General features: G+C 41.3%; 1 long non-coding RNA gene across 1 annotated transcript; it reads left to right on the top strand.

Moving 5' to 3' along the window:
- Positions 1-2,125: 2,125 nt before the first annotated feature.
- On the top strand, positions 2,126-2,793 carry LOC117753987. Its single transcript, XR_004612337.1, has 2 exons — positions 2,126-2,531; positions 2,597-2,793. It is a non-coding gene; the product is annotated as an uncharacterized LOC117753987 (long non-coding RNA).
- Positions 2,794-7,085: the final 4,292 nt, after the last annotated feature.

Here is a 7,085-nt window from a genome sequence, read left to right as displayed (position 1 = left end):
AATGGCTGCTGAATTTAGGAGGGCCTGGTTCCCTCTAATCTCCTTGACTTCTAGACAGGCAATCAGGGACACAGAGATGTGTTATCAGGGGGCCACCTTGATGGTGTGCCCTGATACATTGTTACATGCTCAATGGATTTCAGAGACATCCCCCACGCTCAAAGAGACCACAATCTCAAAAAGGGCTACTTCACACACAACCATCAGTAGAATCGGTCATATGAAAGCAGATCGATCATGAAGCAGATTGATACATGTGAGGATTAAATCCAAATATCAAAAAGAAGTGAGAGACATTAAGCTCTGTTGGGTGAGTCAAACGTTTTCGCACATAATAACTATGGATTTCAATCTTTGATTTCAATTCTAAATTCCTTTTAGAATATATATTTTTTTTCCACTTAAGATACCATCTATTACACATGTTGTACTGGAGAACACCTGCCACAGCTGTGTTTAGACAGCTTTTCACATGTTGACAAAAATATGACATTCCCCTTAATTTAAACCAATACTTAGGGCTGAATATTGTGTGATTTGTGTGTATACATGAAACAACAATAATAACTCAACCACAAAAATTCCCAATTATACCGTACATTTACAGTACAAGCAGAAGGACGGGCCGATAATTCAATATCGTCCATCACATATCAGTTAAAGCGTAATGTAATGTGAAGCAGTGCTCTGAAATGTTTATAGTTAATTTAGATGTTGTCACCTGCTTTTAACCATGATGACTCCATGATTGCTGGATGGCTGTTTAATCATTTTGGCCCCGACTGAAATCTCATTGGTCCTGGTTTTAACATCCGTCCTGGGAGATCCAATCTCAAGTGGACAGGTCTGAGCCCAGCGGTTCACGCCTCAAATTAAAATACATCCTGAACGCATCTCCAGATCGCACTTAGCTCGATATGCAAATACACACATACATCATTTCTGTTCACAAAGACCAAATGATGTTGTTTTTTAGCTGGTTTGCATATACAGGGCTCTGCTGTCTGTCTGTGTGTGTGTGTGTGTGTGTGTGTGTCACTGTGTGTCACTGTGTGTCAGTGTGAGAGGGAGAGAAAGAGAGCGAAGCCAGGAGGGGCTGAGTGAATCAATGCTCTTCGTTTTACAATGAAATCAAATTTTACCCACTTGGAAAAAAAAAAAAAGCTACAGAAAATCAATATGTGGTGGTCAGTGGTAATATTGTGTCAGAGGCCACAAATAAATCAATGGATGTCAAACACATCCATTGAAAAAAATGCTTTTGGGTTGATATGAAACTGTGGTGGGTCAGCTGAGCAGGTGGTCCCTCAACATGGCCTAGGACACTGAAAAAGGACCGTGGCCACATCCGTCCCAGAAACCCTTCATGTCCTCCAAGTGATCGGATCACTGACGGATCCTTAATGTGTCTTGGCGTGTTCACACCTGTACTTAAAGCTGTCCACATGTGATTGGATCACTTGAGACAGATGTTCGGGAGGTACAGTCCCTGACAAAAGTCTTGTCGCTTGGGTACAAGTTGACCTTAAGTGCCCCTCAAATATATTTGTAATCAATTTCTTTTTTACAAGAAATGGCTAATTTCAATCCCAACAGCTTTTGAAATAATGTGTTGGTGCCAAACGAAACTGCTGAAAAGCATTCTAACGTTCACAGCTTGGTAAAGCCCACTGAGTCAGTTTTTGCAAAGACAAAAGTCTTGTCGCCTTGTCATATGATGCACCCAATCCTAGATTACAGCCTCACCTGTGATCAATAATTGATCAATCAATTAGTGGGTGTGTATAAAAAGAACCCCAGCACACCAGACCTTCACATCAACTGCAACTTGACCTCTGACAACATGCCTAAGATTCACCCTGAGACCAAAGCGTTGATTATCAAGAGGCTGAAGACCAGATCCACTGCTGAGGTGGCTGACACCTTCAATGTGTCTCAGCGTCAAGTACAAAGAATAAGAAAAAGATTTGAAGAGACTGGAGATGTTTTTGACAAGCCCAGGTCCGGCAGACCCCGCAAGACAACTGCTCGGGAGGACCGTTTGTTGGCTCGAAAATCCAAGGCCAGCCCCTTTTCCTCTGCAGCAGAGCTCCACCAGGCCTGGTCACCTCAAGGCCCCGTGTCAACCAGGACAGTTTGTAGAATTCTGTCTCGAAATGGCCTCCATGGTCGAATCAGTGCCCAGAAACCAGCACTAAACAAAAGGCAATTAAAAAAACGTGTGGCATTTGCCAAGGCCCATAGCCTGCTAAAAGGATGGACGCTGGAAAAGTGGCAGAAGGTGGATTTCTCAGATGAATCTTCGGTTGAATTACATCACAGCCGCCGCAAATATTGCAGGAGACCTACTGGAGCCCGCATGGATCCGAGATTCACCCAGAAAACCGTTAAGTTTGGTGGCGGAAAAATCATGGTCTGGGGTTACATCCAGTATGGGGGTGTGCGAGAGATTTGCAGGGTGGAAGGCAATATCAATAGCCTAAAATATCAAGAAGTATTAGCTACCTCTTACATTCCCAACCATACAAGGGGTCAAATTTTGCAGCAGGATGGTGCTCCATCGCATACTTCCATCTCTACATCAAAGTTCCTCAAGGCGAAGAAGATCAAGGTGCTCCAGGACTGGCCAGCCCAGTCACCAGACATGAACATCATTGAGCATGTCTGGGGTAGAATGAAAGAGGAAGCATGGAAGACGAAACCAAAGAATCTTGATGAACTCTGGGAGGCATGTAAGACTGCTTTCTTTGCTATTCCTGATGACTTCATCAATAAATTGTATGAATCATTGTCGAACCGCATGGATGCAGTCCTTCAAGCTCATGGAAGTCATACAAGATATTAAATATGGATCTCACAGCACCACTACTTAATTCACTGATGTTATGCAACATATTTTTGTATTTGAAGTAAATTATTTGTTCAATTTTCACATTACTCTCTGTAGGCGACAAAACGTTTGTCTTGCCAAAATCTGACCTTTCTGTGTTCATTAAATGATCAATCTTTCTTCAGTGAAGCAAATTTATTTCAGTATATTAAACATAATTTGGGAGGGTTTTAGCTTTCATATGAGCCATTTCTAAAACCAATGGATAAACTAAAAGTCAGGTTATAAGCTGTTGTTTCTACAAAATGGATAAGTGACAAGACTTTTGTCAGGGACTGTAGGTCTGCTGCTGCTCTTTCAGTTGGACAGCTCACGTTTTGAAATCTTAACAGGAGTTTGGCGTCTAGGCTCCCGACTTTATCACTTCCCCAGATGAGATAACATTCAAATAATGGGGAGTGATGAGCAAATATCTTGAACCTCCCTGTGGGAGCCTTCAGGTGGATGCTGGGGTGGTGCAGGGCCTGAATTGACAGACAGTGATACTGACGCAGGGCAGCGAGGCATTGGAGAATCTCTGCAGCTTAAACAGGCTGCCAGATTGGGAGGGTGTGTATGATAGAGGGTTGTGGCGAGTGAGGCATGTGACATGATTAGAGCAGAGCGGCTCAAGTTAGGGACCCGAACTAGCTCGCAAGCTTCGCTCTGTAAGTGACAGTAACACTAATGTAACAATAGATAGGATTAGGGGTTATGTCGCACTCTATAGCAAAGCTACTGTATATCTTGAAGCTGTATAATGCAGGACACAGTTGTCTTACGGACCGGCGCAAGCACTTGAGTGAGTTTACACATCCACTTGATGTCACTTAATGCCACTTCCAATTATTGAATTTGAGTAAAGGAGCAGAAGAAGCTGCAATGCTCCTTACATAATAGAACGATCAGCCTAATAACTCTAAGTAATTGATGAACCAAAGCCGTTTTTTTTGCAAAGGCTTTTATCACGAAGTAATAAACTACCAGATCTAACTGCGTGAGAGCATGCAGAGCCAGGAAGTTACTGAGAGGCTGATTCGGATATTAAAATCCTGTAATATCTATTACCTCTACATAAGTTATCCATACAGGTTTAGGCAGCCTAGTGGGATTTTGTCCACTGTTGCATCACACCCTGAATTACGACTCCTGTCTAGAGAAGCTCTAAGGACCAATGTTCAGCCCAAGGATAATACTGGTGTCACCTTAATTTAACTATAGTCCTGAGTGAAACTTTTTGCCCGAGGAAATGATGCGATGTTTCACTCAAAGTAAAACTCCGTGCTTGCTCATGAATGCACAGAACATTTTTCCCAATCAGACATCCACTTGTCTCACCTCCCTGTTGTTTCTCTCCCTAAGGGAACTTAATAAAGGTGATCACTCTAAACCAATGGTCCATTTGGATGTGATGTGAGCAATTCTAGTAAAATGCAGTGGTTGTCCTCAGGCACATTTATAAAACAAAGAAGGTTGATAGTAGTGCGTCCTATCTCTACTTTGAAAATAAAGCTGTGGAGGTAGTGGTTGAGCAATTTGCTGTGTCCAGTTTAAGAAATATCAGCAAAAAATCTCAGTGAATTATAAACAGTCAGTGGACAAAATATAAAAAATGCATTCCAATATAATGCAGTCCAGTAGACCAACACCTACTATGACCCCCCCAAAAACTTAAATAAATGACAGTCTTCATAAAAGTACAATCCATAGCAGAGCTGTCTAACAGACGCTGACTGAACATCATGTGTTCATCACTTGAAATGCACGTTTTGCAAAACAGAGATCCCGCAGCCTGGTGTGTGTTTTCTTACACACACTTAGTCTACAATGTCATGTTTCTCCACCGTTTTCCCTTCTTCCCCCCTGTGGATTCAAGCTACTCCTTTAAACCCAGTGGCCTCTCCCTCTTTGGCAATGGAAATGAAACGATATGGTTGCTTTATGTTAAGCATACTGGGGCATAGGGAACCAATTTCCTCAGAGGGTTTCAAGAAGTAACTCCCACTCCTATCAAACTAAATATTAGACTGGTTGTTCCTAAAAATATTATAAAACTTTGTGCTGCTGTGGTTTAATTTATACAATAGTATAATGTCACTTCACAAAGAAACAAGATGAATAATACCTTGAATATTTGTCAAATGTGGAGAATTAGGTCATTTGTGGTTGAGTATTTGGACAGGCTTTAATTACAAGTAGTTAATTAATGATACAGCACATAGTACTAAATGGATAAATAGCATAATTCTAAAAGACATTTTGTAATAATAAAATACTTTTAGTTTTAGAGTCCTTATAATGGAGAAGATTGGAAACGCTGCTGGCCCCATTTTAGTTTGAAATCTCCTGATGGGGTCTCATCAGTCATGACTCAACTACCAACGGTAAATGCTAAGAGTTGTTAGCACACATTAGTAGAAGTTTCACCTAATCAGCAGTCCAGGAAAAATTGTATTGTTGTATTTTGTACAACGGCAAATAGACGATCTGCTTCCTGAACTTTCTTTTGGCTGAATCAAGCCCTATCCTCTGGCCTGCACTATGCAATATGAATATGGACAATATGCAGAAGTGAAGACATTTGAATGAGAGTCAGCACCTCCAGTTGTCAAGGCCTTGATATTCTGCAAAAAATTGGTGATTGGACACTTCTAAGGCAAAGAGAAAAGTAACTGAGCCAAACTAAAACCGACAGGAGTTCTGTAATATTTGTGTCCAAACTCAAGCTCAATGTTTTCCTCGATTACCGGCTCGTGCAGTGTAACAAACATCAAGCAGATCCAGCCAACGTGACCGGACCTGACCAACTCTGCAGTTTTTGTCCGAACCCGGCCCAGTCCATCAGGACCCATCGGTCCTCACTGTAAATGGGACTCAGTTAGTGACCTGAGAAGTTTGATTATCTTATGGTCTTGTTCAAGAGTGAGATGATATGGAATGTGAAGCTCTCTGTTTTTAGAGTCTATTTAAATTCCTCTGATCTCTATAAAGCAATGAGCTTTTGTTTGTGGCTATAAAAACAACATTGTTCAGATACAGGGTAAATGGTTCTTGAAGAGGTTGGAGTATCTGTTTCAAATGCTTTGAGGATACTTACTTACTTACTTGAGGAATCATTATGAGCCAACCAACTGGGTAGAGACCATGGGCCAGACCCAAAGGGGTCAACCTCAAACTTAGGGAGATGTTTAAGACCATATATACCATTAGGTTGGTCCGATCCAATCTGTTCACAATGATTTGTGGATGTCTCCCTAAAAGACAGATAAATAGACTTCTGCGTGAAGATTTATACGTAATAAATCCAATAATGTCATTAGTTTTTTATATACAGCTTGACGACAAAACAGTAAGGAATCAACTAAATGTATCTTAGCTGAAAGAGCTTGGATTTGGCCCGTGTTGCTGTACACATGGGAGGGATCTAAATATGCATTCGCTTGCTCACAAAAACATCTTGTGCCTGGGGGATTACACAACCATTATGAATCAATGTTAAAACACTGAAAACATCAAATATACAATTAGGGACTGCAGAAAGTATCGCAAAAAGAAGAAGTACAATACAGTATCATACAAAAGTAAGATTGCATTGAATGAGATGAAAGGTGCTTCACACACCAGCAAGAAAACTGTAACAATGGTTTGCTTCATTTATATAAAACGCAAAACAAACAACAATAGCATGGTATAGAACATTTTTAACAACCATTTAAAGATCAATTAACACCCCCTGCTAGTATCAACAATGGAGACAGCCACCCTACAATGTAATTACATCTTGCGACGACTCAGACTGCAACAACTATGATTGGTCCACTTCTTAGCATGTTTCATTTACGTCTCTCAGGGGCCAGACAGCCATCAGGATCTCATCTCCCTGCATTGTTTAATCACAGATGTAATCACATCTTATGCTTTGGAAATAGTTTTGTAAAAGCTTCTTTTGCACCACACAATTTCTGTTTGTGCTGAATATTGATCTCCTAACCAGCTTACCCCTGAGCTCTAGCTGTTGTCAGTGTCTCCCCGCTTACAGCTTGATGGGTCCCCAGGGAAGTTCCACTGCTTCTCCAGGTGGCCAGCACCAAAACAACATTCTATTATGTCCTCGTATAACCCATTCATATGAGGACCTTCATTGTAAAGGGTTTAACTCTAATCCATGCAGGTAAAACTGAGCTGCCGGTGGAACTGATGCTGTACAGTATCTGCG

The sequence above is a fragment of the Hippoglossus hippoglossus genome, chromosome 20 (genome assembly GCF_009819705.1).
Source record: "Hippoglossus hippoglossus isolate fHipHip1 chromosome 20, fHipHip1.pri, whole genome shotgun sequence".
In the NCBI taxonomy this organism is placed as follows: domain Eukaryota; kingdom Metazoa; phylum Chordata; class Actinopteri; order Pleuronectiformes; family Pleuronectidae; genus Hippoglossus; species Hippoglossus hippoglossus.
Note: the sequence above shows the minus strand (reverse complement) of the source record. Positions and strands in the feature narration are given on the sequence as shown.